The sequence below is a fragment of the Piliocolobus tephrosceles genome, chromosome X (genome assembly GCF_002776525.5).
Source record: "Piliocolobus tephrosceles isolate RC106 chromosome X, ASM277652v3, whole genome shotgun sequence".
Taxonomy (NCBI): domain Eukaryota; kingdom Metazoa; phylum Chordata; class Mammalia; order Primates; family Cercopithecidae; genus Piliocolobus; species Piliocolobus tephrosceles.
This window is the reverse complement of record NC_045455.1, coordinates 39,673,433-39,693,298: the sequence shown is the minus strand read 5'-3', so window position 1 is coordinate 39,693,298 and position 19,866 is coordinate 39,673,433.

Genomic DNA, 19,866 nt, shown 5'->3' with positions numbered 1-19,866 from the left:
TATGCTCTCTGCTAAGGAATTTACATTTTTATCTTGTGTACTGTTGCTGTAAAAATTTGTATTTTCAAAGGGACTATGCTGTCTCATATTAAAATTACTGGAGTTTATGCCTTATTTTCCTCCTGAATTATAAGGTCCTTAAGGACAGAGACTGGGTCTTATTCATCATTATGTGTTCCACATGACTTTCAAAGCCCACTTAGATCATGCGTTTTGTCAAATGGAGCACTACATCATATATTGAAATCCATAGAGACAACAGAGATCTATCTCCCTTGAGAATCTCACTGAAGCTTTGGCGAGCTAATGGGAACAATGGTTACGTAAACACTTGAAATTAATACATCCAAATGTATGCACATAGATTCTATGTAAATTTTGCTTAATGTCAAATCAAGGAAGTCCAGCAAACATGATTGGTACAAGTTTCCTTAGCAATGTGAACTTACCCACGTCACTTATGCATAGTGTTTTCAACACTAGTGTACTAAAACGAGCCCTTAATAAGATAGTGTTCAACCTAATGTTGCCATGAGAACTTGCCTTTCAAATTTTTGTAAATGTAATTTTATCACAGAATCATTTACTGAAAGTTAAATTATTATTTTTCATAATACTTGCATATGGGGAGGGTATTTTCGAATTGTCATATAAACAGAACATCACTTACTCTCACAGTAACATTATCTAGAACAGAAATTAGAAGACTGATGCTTTCTTTCTGTTTGGAAAATAAGGGGTAACGAAGTCATTATTAGAGTGGGAAAACCTCTGTCCCCATTTGTGCCTGGGACATGTAGTCTAAGCCTGAAGAGTGCGTATTAATAATACCAGTCCTGATGGAAAGAATACTGCAAAAGAACAAAGTAATGTACAAAGCCCTGTGCTCTTGTCTGTGTGGTGGAGAACATGTAGCAGGCTGGGTCAAACGTTCACCAAGCACTTTGACTGTGAGTCTACTGGATAGGCTTATAATTATAGAGAAGTCTTAACTAGACACTGATGCTTGGGAGAACATGAAAGATGAATTCTGGCGATGACTTCAGGATCCAACCTGCAATTAAACATTGTAGTCTGTGATTTCCTTGAGATACGGGAGTTTGGCTTCACACTACTTCCTCTGGGTGTATCTGCATCATTCAAAATGAATTATTCTTTAAGAAGGCATAAAGAAAAACCACCAGGATAGTAATTTCACACTTTTGTTTTTTTGAAATAACTGATTACTGTGTTCAGTATAGGGAACTTCAAGTTAAAACAAATGTTGCACCTGAAGCCAATTAGAAGCAAGACATAATTATTTTCTTACTATTTAAATGTAATTTTGAAAACCACAAAGGGGATATTTAGATGGCAATAAATGTGTCGTAAACTCTTTTTCCCTGAATACAAAGCAATCTGTTGTGTTAGAAGCAGGACTAGCAAAACAACTGAGATGCTGACACGAGTAGCAGGCAAAATAAGGGCTTGTTTAGAGCAGAATATCTAAATCAATATTGTGTTTTAATCTAATTAACACGTCCTTTGATATTGTCAGGTAGGATTTATTAGTACAAAGCATAATAATTCTATCAGTCAAAGTTGTAAGTAATGTTAAATTAAGGGCAGGTGAGCCTTGATAGTTACATGTACACTTCTGTGGATTTGCCAAGTCCTCAACAATTCAATGGTATGATCATATTGAATATTAAAAATAATGCCAGTGTGATAAGATACTAAAATAATGCTGTCCTCAAAAACTGACTAGCAAAAATGGACTTTATTTTCTAGTATCAGTGTGAATTAGGATGAGCTCATTCCTAGCCTACAGCTGGGAGTAACCTGGCCAAACCTTGGAAATGGACCACAATTGTCTACCAGGAGATTGTTAGAGGACCCCAAACCTGGCCAGAGAAGATGAACAAGGGCAGGTTCAGAGCCATAACTAAGCAGGGTCAGTGTGAGGTTCTCAGACAAGGAAAGAGAGCCCATGGAAAGGTCTCATTCCAATGGGAGTTTACAGGATGCCAACCAAGTAAGCACAGGTTGTCCTAGTTTGGGTGCTATTTTAAAAAGCTTTGCTTACCTAGCTAGGGCACCAAGATAAGGACTCAATGTCCAGATTGGACCCATCTGGTTAATATGACTCCTTTAATTTTACCCAAAGGGAGTTCTTTTCATGTTAAATTTCATAGAGACACATATGAAAATAATTTAAAGGAACCCCATCCATATTATGTAATATATTTATTTTTGTTTATATTTACATACAGTATTCCCCTAAAACCTTGAGCTTTTTCCAGATACTTTAATGTAATATTCAGTTAACTACAGTGCAATTAGGTATCCCTAAGTCAGGAAGAAAGGGCAATAGCTAGATTTTGAAGGCTCCTGAAAGACTGGGAGCTTTCATATTTACATTTCCTATTCTCAGCTTCAGGAGCTCCATTCTAATAAAAGAGAGATGGGTAACTCTACTTCCAGGACCACTGTTGTTTCTATTACTAATGATAGTTACACAAATCACCACAATCCTGAAAACAGGGAGAGACTCAGCTGCATAACTTATGTGAGAATGGGTCCTCCTCTAAAAGTAGAGGGATTCATTTTAGAAGTATGACACTTATAAATTTGGGCTTATGTGTTCCAATGAAGCTCTAATGTACTTGACCCTTCCTTCTATGAAAGCCCTTTCCTCTAAGGACACAAGAGTTGCCTGATTGGAGATTCTAATGATCTCTTCTATCTGGGTAAGTTTTCGATGTTGAGCAGTTTAATGCCCACTCTATGTCCTTCCCCTCCCTCCATTCCCTAAAGGGAGTACCCTTGCTTGCTGGGCTTGGAACCACTAATGAGATATTGGTCAATATAATTAATTAGGAAGCATAGAACTTAATTGCATTCTAACTAATCAATGGGAATGCTTGCTATATATATATGTGTGTGTGTGTATATGTATATATGTATATAAATACAGACCCAGAGCAAGATACATACATATGTGTGTGTGTGTGTGTGTGTGTGTATGTATCTTGCTCTGGGTCTGAATATGTATATCAACATGGCATAGATACATGCTCATAATCAAATATTTTTTGTCTGTAAATATGCATCAAATGTACTCAAGCTATAATGCCATTTATTTTATTAAAATGATTTTTAGATAATACCTTATGAATAATAAGATTTCTATCAAGCAATATACCGTGAACTCTTGCTAGAGGCCCAAGCATTGAATCCAGATTGACATCTAAAATATGGCCTGGCCAAATTACAGGCAATTGAGAAATGGGGTGCAGGGTTTCATGCATAGCCTTGTTGTTGTATCCTCTCCTTTGTCCCATTCAACTCTTTCCTTACAGTTTTTGCTCAGCTTGTCTTGTTTTTCAACATTTTGTTTGCTCAGGGTTGTCCCTAGGTAGAAATGTGAATTTAACCTTTTTCTTTGGCCCCCTTTTCCCTCCATTCTTACCTTCAATCAGCTCATCTGGATGACCTTAGTTCTCAGGCTGCCTTCACTGTAAGATCACCCAAGCTTGGTGTATTGGAGCTCTGGCTATTGTCCAAGGCAACTGCTAATCTATTAAAAGTCACCCATTCTAGGCCAGGTGTGGTGGCTCATGTCTATAATCTCAACACTTTGGGAGGTTGAAGCTGGAGGACTGCTTGAGCCCGTGAGTTTGAGACCAGCCTGGGTAACACAGGGAGACCCTCTCCCTATTTAAAAAAAAAAAAAAAAAAAGAAGGCACCCATTCTAAATCCTGTTCTCTCAGGGATCTGAATTCCTAGCAATCTGTGCTTCTGTGTCCTTGAGACTTCTTTAATAGAAGATTTCAGAAGAGCATGCCCTCAGTAAAAGAACTGAACTAAACAGTGAGAAGTACATGTAGGCAGAAATTTTTGTGTGTCATAAATACACAAAACTAGCTGCATTTTTAAATAAGTTGCTCCCAGATGCCCTTCTGTCTCATCCATACAACAATTGCTGCTCCTCTTTAAAGAATATTTTATTTTATTTTATTTGTTTTTCACCTGAGGTGATTTTATATTTACTTATTTTTTTTTTTACGTAATTTACTCCTTTATTTTGTTTTATTTTTTATTTTTTTATTATACTTTAAGTTCTAGGGTACATGTGCGTAACGTGGTTTGTTACATATGTATACCTGTGCCATGTTGGTGTGCTGCACCCATCAACTTGTCAGCACCCATCAATTCATCATTTATATCAGGTATAACTCCCCAGTGCAATCTCTCCCCCCGCCCCATGATAGGCCCCAGTGTGTGATGTTCCCCTTCCCGAGTCCAAGTGAACTCATTGTTCAGTTCCCACCTATGAGTGAGAACATGCGGTGTTTGGTTTTCTCTTCTTGTGATAGTTTGCTAAGAATGATGGTTTCCAGCTGCATCCATGTCCCTACAAAGGATGCAAACTCATCGTTTTTTATGGCTGCATAGTATTCCATGATGTATATGTGCCACATTTTCTTAATCCAGTCTGTCACTGATGGACATTTGGGTTGATTCCAAGTCTTTGCTATTGTGAATAGTGCCGCAATAAACATACGTGTGCATGTGTCTTTATAGCAGCATGATTTATAATCCTTTGGGTATATACCCAGTAGTGGGATGGCTGGGTCATATGGTACATCTAGTTCTAGATCCTTGAGGAATTGCCATACGGTTTTCCATAACGGTTGAACTAGTTTACAATCCCACCAACAGTGTAAAAGTGTTCCTATTTCTCCACATCCTCTCCAACACCTGTTGTTTCCTGACTTTTTAATGATTGCCATTCTAACTGGTGTGAGATGGTATCTCATTGTGGTTTTGATTTTCATGTCTCTGATGGCAAGTGATGATGAGCATTTTTTCATGTGTCTGTTGGCTGTATGAATGTCTTCTTTTGAGAAATGTCTGTTCATATCCTTTGCCCACTTTTGGATGGGGTTGTTTTTTTCTTGTATATTTGTTTGAGTTCTTTGTAGATTCTGGAAATTAGCCCTTTGTCAGATGAGTAGATTGCAAAAATTTTCTCCATTCTGTAGGTTGCCTGTTCACTCTGATGGTAGTTTCTTTTGCTGTGCAGAAGCTCTTTAGTTTAATTAGATCCCATTTGTCAATTTTGGCTTTTGCTGCCGTTGCTTTTGGTAGCAGTTTTAGACATGAAGTCCTTGCCCATGCCTATGTCCTGAATGGTACTACCTAGATTTTCTTCTAGGGTTTTTATGGTAATAGGTCTAACATTTAAGTCTCTAATCCATCTTGAATTAATCTTCATATAAGGAGTAAGGAAAGGATCCAGTTTCAGCTTTCTACTTATGGCTAGCCAATTTTCCCAGCACCATTTATTAAATAGGGAATCCTTTCCCCATTTCTTGTTTCTCTCAGGTTTGTCAAAGATCAGATGGCTGTAGATGTGTGGTATTATTTCTGAGGACTCTGTTCTGTTCCATTGGTCTATATCTCTGTTTTGGTACCAGTACCATGCTGTTTTGGCAACTTCAGCAAAGTCTCAGGATACAAAATTAATGTGCAAAAATCACAAGCATTCTTATACACCAGTAACAGACAAGCAGAGAGCCAAATCAGGAATGAACTTCCATTCACAATTGCTTCAAAGAGAATAAAATACCTAGGAATGCAACTTACAAGGGATGTAAAGGACCTCTTCAAGGACAACTACAAACCACTGCTCAGTGAAATAAAAGAGGACACAAACAAATGGAAGAACATACCATGCTCATGGATAGGAAGAATCAATATCGTGAAAATGGCCATACTGCCCAAGGTTATTCATAGATTCAATGCCATCCCCATCAAGCTACCAATGAGTTTCTTCACAGAATTGGAAAAAACTGCTTTAAAGTTCATATGGAACCAAAAAAGAGGCTGCATTGCCAAGACAATCCTAAGTCAAAAGAATGTTTTAAAAATTGGTGTTTATTATTTTTTAAACTCCAAATTTATTTTTATAATCTGTTTGATTCTACATTCCACAAAGCCCCTCTAGACCTCAGTTCCTTCCATGTGCTGAATGAAGAAAAGAACAACGAAGCTGCTTAAAGGAATTATTTAGTCAATGAAAACCAATTCCACAGAACTTTGCACCTTGTGAACCTCCAAGCTGTTGTGCAGAGCACATAAAGACAATTCCTACTGAACTGCCATGTGTTCATGAATTTTTAGGTAACTTCTAGCCAGGCAAAAGAAAACCAGTGATGTGGGGGTGACATCACAACCTCCAAAAGCTCCAAACCAAACGATATTAAGCTCTCCTTGGGCACGCTTACCATGACTCCACACTCCGGCCAATATATTGTCATCTGATGATCTGATTAGTGGTTACAGTTTTTAGAAGAAACATCCAGTATCTATCAGAGCCACTTTAAATGAATTATTATGGTATATTCATATTTTATCCTAAGCACCATATTAACTGAAATTTATACAATAACTATAAAATATAGAATGGAGTTTTCATGTAACTATTATTATAGTATTAAAACAAAGTTTTTCCGGCCGGGTGCATTGGCTCAGGCCTGTAATCTCAGCACTTTGAGAGGCCATGGCGGGTGGATCACGAGGTCAGGAGATCAAGACTATCCTGGCTAACACAGTGAAAACTCATCTCTACTAAAAATAGAAAAAAATTAGCCAGGCATGGTGGCGGGTGCCAGTAGTAGTCCCAGCTACATGGGAGGCTGAGGTAGGAGAATGGCGTGAACTCGGGAGGCAGAGCTTGCAGTGAGCCCAGATTGCACCACAGCACTCCAGCCTGGGCGACAGAGCGAGACTCTGACTCAAAAACAAAACAAAACAAAAAAAATGTTCCTTGCACCAAAGATTGACTCGAGTAATATTTTAAAGCTGTCACGGTTTGGCAGTATGTTTTAATCACAACTCCAGAAATTTTATTACCTTTAATTTAGAAATTAGAATATGTATCTTTTGTTTGTGGATTGTATCAGTCGCTTATGTTTTAAGAACATAATTGCTAACTTAAAAAACTAATGAAAATGTGGAAACCTATCAACAGAATGCTTCTTCAAGTTATTGGTGCACATAAAGCAATAATCACATAAATAAAAAGAATCAAGCTGCTTTTTGAGAGTTAAATTCCTAACATCGCTGGGATATGATTAGTCATCTCCAGGAATAGATCAGTGTGTCTATAAATATGTGACTGAAAAGATTGGGAACTCAAAATTTCAATCAAGAGGATTAGGAATAGCAATCTTTGGGAGGCAAAACTTCATTGTGTCTTCAATTTGTTAAGTAGAAAACTAGTCAATATCACTGTGGAATTTGAAGAAAGACTTTCTGATCAGAAATAGGGTGGTCAATATAGCTGATAAAACAGGAACCTTGCTAAAGACATAACGAGTATCACCTCATAGTAGTTGAAGCTCTTTCATGAAGTAAATCATTCAGGCTACATCAACTTAAGTCATGTAAATATTCAAATACCATAACTAACTCTTCTTCCTCTCATTCTACCTATTTTATTTTCCATATATCTTATTAATGCTCTAAATGCCAAAACAAGAATTTTTTCTTTCATTTATTCATCCTCTTATACATTCATGCAACAAATATTTGTTGCCAAATTCTTCCATATTCTTTTCTGGATTGTGAAAAGAGCCTCTACTTTCATTTATCAGAATCTCTTTTTTTCCATGATTTTGGCTTAGAGGCTACCAATCAGACAGATACTCATGTGATTTGGAAAAGGTAGAGAGGAAGAAGTCATTATTCTCCAGTGGCAGCAGTTTCCAGGAGCCTCACAGGTGCAGGGAAGAAGTAAAGTTCACAGGTGAGCTGGTAAGAGTAAGCCACTTTGGTGTGGCAGGCAGCCGATGCTGTTGTCAGTGACTTTACTAACCCCCACCCCCTCCAGCTCTTCTAATGTTGTATGCACTCTAATTTCTGTATTAAAATACTTCCTCTTTAGAATTTTTAGGGCAGCTTCTATGTTCTCTACCAAATCCTTACTGATACGAGTATGGTTTAAATTTTTTTGGCTTTAAATGTATTATTTTTCAGGGAAAATTATATTAGTCTGGATGAATATTGCGTATAATCAGGGTGGATTTTTCTCCCTAAAATACTCTCACTTTTAACAGTTGCTATAAAAACAAAGCTATATGTTGAAGAAAAGCAGACAAAACTCTTTTTATTTTTTGTTTGTGGCTTTTATAAATCCCAGTTGATATAGAATCATGTCATCTACAAATGGATAGTTTAACTTCCTCTCTTCCTATTTGAATGCCTTCATTTCTTTCTCTTGCCTAATTGCTCTGGCCAGGACTTCCAATACAATGTTAAATAGGAGTGGTGAGTGAGGGTGTCCTTGTCTTGTGCCAGTTTTCAAGGAGAATGCTTCCAGCTTTTGCCTATCCAACATGATGTTGTCTGTGGGTTTGTCAAAGATGGCTATTATTATTTTGAAGTATGTGCCTTCGATCCCTAGTTTACTGAGTATTTTTAACATAAAGGAATGTTGAATTTTATCAAAAGCCTTTTCTGCATCTATTGAGATAATCATGTGCTTTTTGGTTTTAGTTCTGTTTATGTGACTAATCACATTTATTGATTTGTGTATGTTGATCCAAACTTGCATCCCAGGGATGAAGCTTACTCGATCATGGTGAATCAGCTTTTTGATGTACTAATGGATTCAGTTTGCTAGTATTTTGTTGAGGATTTTTGCATCTATGTTCATCAAGGGTTTGTCCGAAGTTTTCTTTTTTGTTGTATCTTTGCCAGGTTTTGTTATCAGCATGAGCTTGCCTCATAGAATGAGTTGGGGAGGAGTCCTTCCTCTTCAATTTTTTTTTTTTTTTTTTTTTTTTTTTTGAGACAGAGTCTTGCTCTGTCACCCAGGCTGGAGTGCAATGGTGTGATCACAGCTCACTGCAACCTCCACTTCCTGGGTTCAAGCGATTCTCCTGCCTTAGCCTCCTGAGTAGCTGGGATTGCAGGTGTCTGTCAACACATCTGGCTAATTTTTGTATTTTTAGTAGGGACAGGGTTTTACCATGTTGGTAAGGCTGGTCTCGAACTCCTGACCTCAGGTGATGCACCCGCCTTGGACTCCCAAAGTGCTGGGATTACAGGCGTGAGCCACCATGCCCGGCCCTTCCTCTTCAATTTTATAGTAGTTTCAGTAGCAGTGGTACCAGCTCTTCTTTATACATCTGGTAGAATGCAGTAGTTAATCCATCTGGTACTGGGCTTTATTTGCTTAGCAGGTTTTTGGGCTTTTTATTACTGATTCAATTTCTTAAGTAGTTATTGGCCTCTTCAAGGATTCAATTTCCTCCCTGGCTCAGTCTTTGGAGATTGCATGTGTCCAGAAATTTATCCATTTCTTCTAGATTTTATAATTTGTGTGCATAGACGTGTTCTTAGTAGTCTCTGATTTTTTTTTTTTTTTTTGTATTTCTGTGTGGTCAATAGTAATGTGTGTTTTTCATTTCTAATTGTGCTTATTTGGATTGTCTTTCTCTTTTTATTAGTCTAGCTAGCAGTCTATCTTACCGACTCTTTAAAAACCTCCTGGATTCATTGATCTTTTGTATGGTTTTTGTGTCTCAATCGCCTTCATTTCAGCACTGATTTTGGTTATTTCTTGTCTTCTGCTTGCTTTGAGGTTAGTTTGCTCTTGCTTTCTCTAATTCTTCTAGTTGTGATGCTCAGTTGTTAATTTGAGATCTTTCTAGGTTTTTGATGTGAGTGCTCTAAATTTCCCTCTTAACACTGCCTTAGCTGTGTCCCAGAGATTCTGGTATGTTGTATCTTTGTTCTCATTAGTTTCAAGGAATTTATTGATTTCTACCTTAATTTCTTTATTTACCCAAAAGTCATTCAGGAGCAGGTTGTTTAATTTCCATGTAATTGTATGGTTTTGAGCCCTTTTCTTAGTATTGATTTCTGTTTTTATTGTGCTGTGGTCTGAGAGTATGGTTGGTATGATTTCAGTTTTCTGAATTTGCTGAGTATTGTTTAATGTTCAACTGTGTGTTAATTTTAGAGTGTGTGACACGTAACAATGAGAAGAATGTATATTCTGTTTTGGGGTGAAGAGTTCTATAGATATCTATTAGGTCCGTTTGGTCAAGTGTTGAGTTCATGTCCTGAAAATCTTTGTCAATTTTCTGTCTCAATGATCCATCTAATACTGTCAGTGGGATGTTAAAGTCTTCCTCTATTACCCCACAGTCTCTGCCCAAAAGCTACCTAATCTGATAAACAACTGTAGCAAAGTTTCAGGATGCATAGTTGATGTACAAAAAACACTAGAATTCCTATACACCAACAACATCCAAGCTGAGAGCCAAATCAGGAGCACAATACCATTCACAATTGCTACAAAAAGAATAAAATATCTATGTGTAAATCTAACTAAGGAGGTGAAATATCTCTACAATGAGAATTACAAAACAATACTCAAAGAAGTCAGAGATAATACAAACAAATAGAAAAACATTACATTTTAATGGATAGGAAGAATCAATATCGTTAAAATGACCATACTGCCTAAAGCAATTTACAGGTTCAATGCCATTTCTACAAAACCACCAAAAACATTCTTCACAGTACTAGAAAAAAACTATTTTTAAATTCGTGTGGAACCAAAGATGAGCCCAAATAGCCATGACAATCTAAAGCTAAAAGAACAAAGCTGGAGGCATCAGGTTACCCAACTTCAAACTATGTTCTACAAATAGCATGGTACTGGTACAGAAACAGGCACATAGCCCAATGGAAGAGAAGAGAGAGCCCAGTTACAATGCTGCATACCTACAAACATCTGACCTTTGACAAAGCTGACAAAAACAAGCAATGGAGAAAGCAGTATTCAATAAATGGTGCTGGGATAACCAGCTAGCCATTTGCAGATGATTGATACTGGACCCCTTCCCTACACTATAAACAAAAATGAACTCAAGATGGATTAAACACTTAAATGTAAAACCTCAAACTATATAAACATTGGTCTGCATTTCTCTAATGACCAGTGATGATGAGCATTTTTTCATATGTTTGTTGGCTGCATAAATGTCTTCTTTTGAGAAGTGTCTGTTCATGTCCTTTAATCTCGAAAATAACATTCTGGACATAGGACCTTGCAAAGATTTCATGACAAAGACAACAAAAGTAATTACAACAAAAACAAAGATTGACAAATGGGATCTAATTAAACTTAAGAGCTTCTGCAGAGCAAAAAGAAACTATCAACAGTAAATAGTTATCCTACAGAATGGGAGAAAATATTCGCAAACTATGCATCCGACAAAGGTATAATATCTAGATTCAATAAGTAATGTAAACAAATTTATAAGCAAAAAACAAGCAACTTCACTAAAAAGTGGACAAAGGACATGAACAAATATTTTCAAAAGATATACATGGAGCCAACAGGCATAAAAAATTATCAACATCACTAATCATTAGAGAAATGCAAATCAAAACCACAATGAGATGCCATCTCATAACAGTCAGAATTACTATTATTAAATAGTCAAAAACTAACGGACGTTGGTCAGGTTGCAGAGAAAAAGGAACACTTATACACTGCTGGTGGGAGTGTAAATTAGTTCATCCATTGTGCAAATCACTGTGGTGATTCCTCAAAGAACTTAGAATTGCCATTCAACCCAGCAATCCCATTATTGGGTATATAGCCAAAGTAATATAAATTGTTCTACCATAAAGACGCATGCCTGCGTACATTCATCACAGCACTATTCGTAATAGCAAAGACAAGGAATTAACCTAAATGTTCATCAATGGTAGACAGGACAAATAAAATATGATACCATACACACCATGGAATATTATGCGGCCAGCAAATGAATAAGATCTCATCCTTTACAGCAACCTGGATAGAGCCAAAGGCCATCATCCTAAGCAAACAAATGCAGTAACAGCAAAGCAAATGTGACATGTTCTCACAAGTAAGAGCTAAACAACGAGAACACATGAACAATACGAGGTGAACAATAGACACTGGGTCCTACTTGGAGTGGAGGGTGGGAGGAGGGAAGAGGATCAGAAAAAGTACCTACCAGGTACTATGCTTGTTATCTGGGTGATGAAATAGTCTGTACACCAAACCCCGAGCCATGTAGTGTACTAATATAACAAACCTGCACATGTACCCCGAACTGAAAATAAAAGTTAAAAATAAATAGATACATACATACATAAAACCATACCAATTGAATCAAATTCATTCATGATGCTTAAAGGTTAGGGCAGATAAGGACATATTAAATTTGAAATGGTGTTTATTATACCCTCACCCATTTTTGTTTTAAAAAATTCTTTTAAAAGAAGTGGGAATATTCCCTTAAGTATGTTACTTGTGTAATTCTCTGCCACAAGTTACAGAGAAGTTTCTAGCATTCCAGAAATAATTTAATGGCTTCTCTTAAGAGTCCAGAATTCTCTATCAGGTATTTTTATCCTAAGCATGTCTTTATAATTTCAAGCTGTAAATTGACTTTTTTCCCCATCACGTTCTAGGATTTGTCTATCCAGCTTGGAGGATTTTTTTGGTTTGTTTGTTTGTTTTGTTTTGGGGTGGGGGAGAGAAGTTTGAAATTTCAGTCTTTTTTTTTTTCAGGGAAAATGGCAACATAATCAGACATCATTATTACTCTAGACTCATTTCCCATATTTAGAGATACCATAGATGGGATTAATGATGATCATTTAGGAAGAAAGGTTGAAGTAGACAAGATCTGATGAGGATGTGGTAATCAGAGTGTGCAGATGGGTAGAAATTCTACGGGAGAAAACGCCCCATTAGCAGCTTAGCAATTAAATCCATTTCTCTTAAGAGCAGATGTGGAATATTCCTTATTGCATATAGTGCATGTTTGAAAGAACATGTAGGGACAAGCAGTTGGGGACAGTTATTTTCTAAGTCATATATGAAAATAAACTAATTAATTGTGGAAGATCTATTTTGGATTTTTCATTTTGTTCAGAGAAGGCTTTAACTTTCATTCTCTTATAGCAGAGCTCTTGGGGTTGTTTTTTTTTAGCTTTCTCACTAAGATTAAAATCAGTTCTACCATTAAAGCCCTTTCCCCATCTGACCATACAAAGAAAGGAAGGAACACAACCTTGCTGGTGTGGTTGACCAGATTATAAAGAAGGGGACCACAGGTCAGGAAAAGTCTTTGCTTATCATCAAAAGTCTCTGACTTTTTATTTCCAAGCTCTTTGAAAATGCTAAGTCAAAGTGTTAGGTTCATGCGACTTCCAAAATGTGTTGTGCTGAGATGAGCCAAGAACTCTTTCTGCTGTCATGTATATTCTCCAAACCAATCACTTGTCAGGTGTGTTGCCTACCATTTATTATGGCTCTCCAATATCATTTCTCTTCAGGTGACTAAATACAGCACCATTACTTACAGACTCTCACATCCAGCTGGCCTCTATTCCAATTTAATGCTCCTGTTGGTCTGGATTTTAAGCAGTCTTGTTTGTGATTTCTGAAGTCTATCAGTCTGAGGAGGAAAACTGTGACTGACGTGCAAATTGTGTACTGCATTATGCTTTGCATTATTCATTTTCATTATTCACACCATGGTGCATTTCTTGGCAGAAGCAGAGATTTTTGAAAAACTACATTCCAGTGGTGTGGGTGCTATTTGAAACATACAGTGATTTTCCTACTTTGATTTCATTAGGGCTCATCTAATTTATTTCTGGTTTGTGGTCCTGTTGACCTATGTGGGTTTACACAGCTAACAGTAAATATAAGGGGAAAAGAAAAAGAGAAAACTTCTTAGTGAATCTCAAAAAATAAGGGACTAGTTTCAAGACCACAGTGTGTTGTGACACGAGTTCCTTTCATTGATGAAAATAACATTGACTCTGGTACTCCAGTACTCAGTTAGTATTAGAGAATGGTTGACCAAAGGTCTGAGGTGTGAGAATGTTACATTGTGAGCAACTTTGCTTTCCTTGTGAGTTGTGGAATAATTTGGGGGCTAACCAATTTCCACGTGGAAATGTTCAAGGTTTTTGTTTTGCATTTCTTAACACCATTCTTCTGCTCTTCATTTTTGTGAAAATATTTTAGTTACAGACAAATTTCTTTTGGTTAAATGCTACAGATACCTTACCTGAATCAGTCCCACTGATGCTAATTAAGGTGCAGAAGAATCAATGCTACACTTCTTTCTTCTGTTGTGGAATTTTATCTTGATTATTTCAGGATTTCCATGGCCTCAAATCATCTATCTTTTTTTGTAGTTCTTTTGATTTTTTAGCTTCAGTACAGAAAAGATCAATTTCCTGTCTTTGAGGACTCATGTTTTCCTGGAGGTCACCTTAAACCACCTTTGGCTTTCACTTTAATCACAGCATACTTTCCTCTGTTCCTGGATTGCTTTTCCCTCTTTCTGTGAATATTTATCATCTGTCATATTATTGCAGAATTCTGTCTAGCTCATCATGTTATCTCTTTGCCAAAAAAAGAGTATATCTGTATCCTCAATGGAAGGTACTGCACACAAGCATGTTTTCCACAGAAATCCAGATAGAAAATAAATGAGAGAAAATAAGTATTTCATTGGAGAAAACTAGCCTTATATGACTACCTTATGGGAGGTGATTTCATCAATTTAATGAAGATATTTTTGGTATGAGCTATGAGCCTGGCATCGTGTTAGGTGCTGAGAAGCAGAGATAACTAAGGCACTATTTCTGCCATCGTAGAGCATCAGATCACTGTGGTTCAACTTTTATGCAACAAAGGTTTGAGTCGCTTTTCAGTTGCCATGGCCCATCAGAATGAAGTTCCCCTAAGCTGAGAATGCTCAGCTGAGCCAAGTATGCAAACCACAAGTGGAACCTATGTGCTCAGACCAGGAATGGGATTGATTTAGGAAGTAGACACTATGTGATGGGTTACAAGGACCAATCAGATTCAGCCCTGGAGTCATCTTTTGGCAGGATCTAGTCAGAGTGTGCCTCCTGGTATCACCCAATGGCAATATCCAATCAGGCTATGCCTCATTACCCACTGTTATAAAACCTGCCCCAACTACCAGCTTGGGGAGACAGATTTGAGCATTTCCTCCTATTTCCTTGCCACTCAGCTCACAATAAACTTTTCTTGCTGTAAAACCCCCATGCTTTGGTGTTTGGCTTTCTGCTGTGCATGGGCAAACAACAGACCCAGTCTCGTGTGCTAACTAAAGGAGAAAAACACCGAAATGGAGCAATCATGGAATATAATAGTTCTGCAGTAATATGTGTACTGAGAATAGAGAAGAGTCTACTCTGTCTGACATCCCTTTAAGTGGATGGCCAATGGTAGTTTGAGACAATCACACCATAATTAGCCTGAAATATGAATATCCAAGGCCACATAAAATAACTACTCAGTTTCAGGTATAAATGATCTATGTACAACCTCTTTGCTTTTAATGACTATGAGGCATATTGGCATGTGATTTTTTTTTTTTTTTTTTTTAGATGGAGTTGTGCTGTTTTTTGCCCAGGCTGGAGTGCAATGGCATGATCTTGGCTCACTGCAACCTCCACCTTCCAGGTTTAAGTGCGTCTCCTGCCTCAGCCTCCCAAGTAGCTGGGATTACAGGCACCTGCCACCATGCCCGGCTTTTTTTTTTTTTTTTTTTTTTTTTTAGCTAGAGATGGGGTTTCACTGTGTTGGCCAGGCTGATCTCAAACTCCTGACCTCAGGTAATCTGCCTGCCTCAACCTCCCAAAGTGCTGGAATTACAGGCATGAGCCACTGCACCTTGCCCGGCATGTGATTTTTAAAATGACACTCTTCTTAAAAAGTTCATGGGCTTAAACAAATTGATATTTTCATCTCTAAAGACTAATGGGTAAGAAACACTAATTGCATGTAATTTGAAGTTTAAAAAAAAAAAAAAAAAAAAAAGGTGGGCTAAGAGAAGTGTTGAAGACCCAAGAAAATGAAGGCATGAAAGAGGCATTTCATTGTTTATCCTGTGAAGTGTATTGGCATAACTTTTTTTTTAAACTGCAACAACAAAACAGTGTCCACATTAGATCCTTTTCTGACAGTAGATTTACATGAATGTGGCAGCTGAGATAGGAGGAAAAGAGAGGCTACAAAATTAAATAGATCTTTGTCTATTTTACAATTTTGCCTAGGGCCAACCCTGTTTCATAAATATAAATGACTTGGACTTCACATCTTGTTGATTGAAAAAATTGCATTGTAATGTGACATTATTTACAAAATGGTGTAAATAGAATAAGTGTTTATATAGTTGATAAAATTTCAATCTTACATGTGATATAAAACACACGTGTCATAAAAATAAATGCACAAAGTGATTCTGAGAAGGTAATTCTCCAAAATGCAGCAGTGATTACTTTTTATGTTTGGGATGGGGAGCTTTTTATTTTCTTCATTCAACTTTTATTTTCCTTGAATTCAAAAAAATTCATTCAGATGCAACATTATACACACATTATACACTAGGCATTGGCACTATTATCTGAATATATAAAATAAAGCCAAAGCATATGTAATTTTTCCCTCACCAACATATATCATTGTTTTTCTGTATTTCTTCCAAAAAGAAAAAAAGGGGATACATGTGCAGAACATGCAGGTTTTTTACATAGGTATATGTGTGCCTTGGTCGTTTGCTGCACCTACTGACCTATCCTCTAAGTTCCCTCCCCTCACCTCCCACCCCCTAAAAGGTGTGTGTTGTTCCCATCCTTCTGTCCATGTATTCTCAATGTTCATCTCCCACTTACGAGAACATGCAGTGCTTGGTTTATGTTCCTGTGTTAGTTTGCTAAAGATGATTACTTCCATCTCCATCCATGTCCCTGCAAAGGACACGATCTCCTTGCTTTTTGTAGCTGCATAGTATTCCATGGTGTATATGGACCACATTTTCTTTATCCAGTATCATTGATGGGCATTTGGGTTGGTTACAAGTCTTTGCTATTGTGAACAGTGCTGCAATAAACATACGTGTGCATGTGTCTTTATAGTAGAATGATTTATATTCCTTTGGTTATATACTCAGTAATGGGATTGCTGGGTCAAATGGTATTTCTTGTTTTAGATCCTTGAGGAATGGCCACACTGTCTTCCACAAAGGTTGAACTAATTTACATTCCCACCAACAGTGTAAAAGCGTTCCCATTTCTCCATAGCCTTGCCAGTTTCTCCTGCTTCCCAACTTTTTAATAATCGCCATTCAGGTGTGAAATGGTATCTCATTGTGGTTTTGATTGCATTTCTCTGATGATCAGTGATATTGAGCTTTTTTCTATATGACAAACATATATCATTTTTAACAACCAAGAATAACAATATAATTTGATAGATGGAAAAATAGAGCAATAATATTTTTTTTAAGCTCAAAGAGATTTAATATAATCTGGGGACACTTAAAAAATAAATATTTGAAGGAGATCGAGACCATCCTGGCTAACACGGTGAAACCGTGTTTCTACTAAAAATACAAAAAATTAGCTGGGCGTGGTGGCGGGCGCCTGTAGTCCCAGCTACTCAGGAGGCTGAGGCAGGAGAATGGCGTGAACCCGGGAGGCGGAGCTTGCAGTGAGCCGAGATCGCGCAGCTGCACTCCAGCCTGGGCGACAGAGGGAGACTCCGTCTCAAAAAAGGAAAAAAAAAAAAAAAAAAATTGAGAGGCATTAGTCTGCCAGATGTTTAAAAATAATCTCATATTGCATGGATATTGAACCCCTAGGAAATTAGAGCGAGTCTTTTAACATGATAAACTCTTTTCCCAATATTTTACCTATTTGTTTAGGTTGGAAATTCTTCTGTGATTAAACTATATTTCTATTTTCTTACGGGTATATACTTTCTCTTTTTTTCAGTTTTGCACTTCAGTTGGAAGTGGGAGGTAAGGGGCCTTGATAAATAGAGGTGAGCTGGAGAAAGTTCATATATATGATAAATTTTATGAAGCAATTTATAGGGTTAATCTGAGTAATAGAAAACACAGGAGGAGGGTTGAGTTGCATGTTACAACATGGCTGATAATGGAAAGATTAAATTAAAAAACAGAACACTAGAAGCATGTTTAAAAATAAATTGTATATGAGAATTATTTCCCCAGGGAAAATACGTAGCTGTCAGTGCTAACAAACACTTTGAGAAACACTATAAAATTTTAGTACGTTCTTCAGCAAAGTGTGTGTGTGTGTTTGTGTGTCTATGTGTATGTGATCACTTCAGATAAAAATCACAAAATCATGTGTTCAAGAATTTGTTTAACTCCTAGCATGACCAACTTTGTTAATATCAAATGTTTTGGAGTTACATGTTTCTTTCATTAAATGATAATGTGTGAATGAAGAAAAATGCATGGGATGATAAGCAGTGATAAGGAAATTTGCACTCAGCATCTAAGAAAGCAGTTCATTAGTAAATGGTTTAGCCTGAATATTTTTCTTACAAAATCTTTCCTGTAGTGAATACTTTGTAATCATCTAAAGCCATCACTTTTTGAAAATAAAGTGGACCAAGATTTTGGTTACAGAATGTCTTATTCCTCTAAAGAACTTAGTTTTTATTTAAATTATTATTTTTAAATTGTGTATTATTTGGTTTATTAATAAACATACACGTAGATCCCATGGATGTTGCCAGTAATGCTGTAGCAGCTTATAAACATACACATACAAACACAATAGTAGTTTGTCTTTAGAGGACTTGTGGCTAGATTAATCTTATTTATGTACCGCTTCTTGGAGTAGAGATACTTTAAGCAAATTTCTGATATTCTACTACCACATAGGAATGCCTTTCCCTCTAAATTGAGTGGCAATCACATTTCTAAAGTTTACACTAACAATCAAGCCTCACAAGATACAACCAGAATATAATTTCTCCCCTATTACCAATTAAAACTACCCTGGGGGACTGTTTCTTAAAATTTTGGGGTGGTTTCATGACTTTTGGGGTCTCTTGGAAAATCAGAGCTTATTACTTCAGTCACAGAGAAAGGAAAAAAAAAACCCCTCAATTTAGTAATTAATATATATATTCCAGTGTGATAACTGAAACTCTGAACTTCACTGCAAGCTCAATTTTTACCCTGTTCTGAGCTAGAGCTTGTTTTAGTTGAACTGCTGCAAGGGAGAAAGAGGGCATGAGAAGTTTCTCTTCTAGGTTCTTTTATATTGCTCCTGACCCTACTTGTCCACTATCTAAATGCCTCTAACTCCTTCATGGTTGAAGGCTGGCAAGAACAGATTTTACTTGACCATGAATTTGACACTGGATGTATTTGACCATGATTGATGTTTAAAGTGAACCTTGTTCTTGTTGGTGGGCTTCTTGAGATTTCTCTCTTGGGCATCTCTGACTTCTGTGCTCTTGATATGTATAATGCCCTTTCTTTAGCAGGCATCCTAAGACCCCCTGACTCTTGATATTAAGCCAGTTTTTGCTGAGGTCTTCTTATCCTGCACAGGAAGTCCTACAAGTTACACATCTGGTTCGTGGATCTGTCCTTTGTGGAGATGCACATCTGGTCCTGGACCTGTCCTTGGTGGGGATACAATCATTCTCCACGTGGACTCCTCTGCTCCCATGCCACATATCTCTTCAGCTATCGTCTCACCATAATCCAGACATCCATCCAGTACATCCTCAAAATTCAGGCAACACATCCCACATACTCAAGTAATTTCTTTGAAGACCACCTCACAATGTGTGAGATGAGAGAAAGAGAAAAGTTTTTTTTTTATTTTTTATTTTTATACTTTAAGTTCTAGGGTACATGTGCATAACATGCAGGTTTGTTACATATGTATACTTGTGCCATGTTGGTGTGCTGCACCCATCAACTCGTCAGCACCCATCA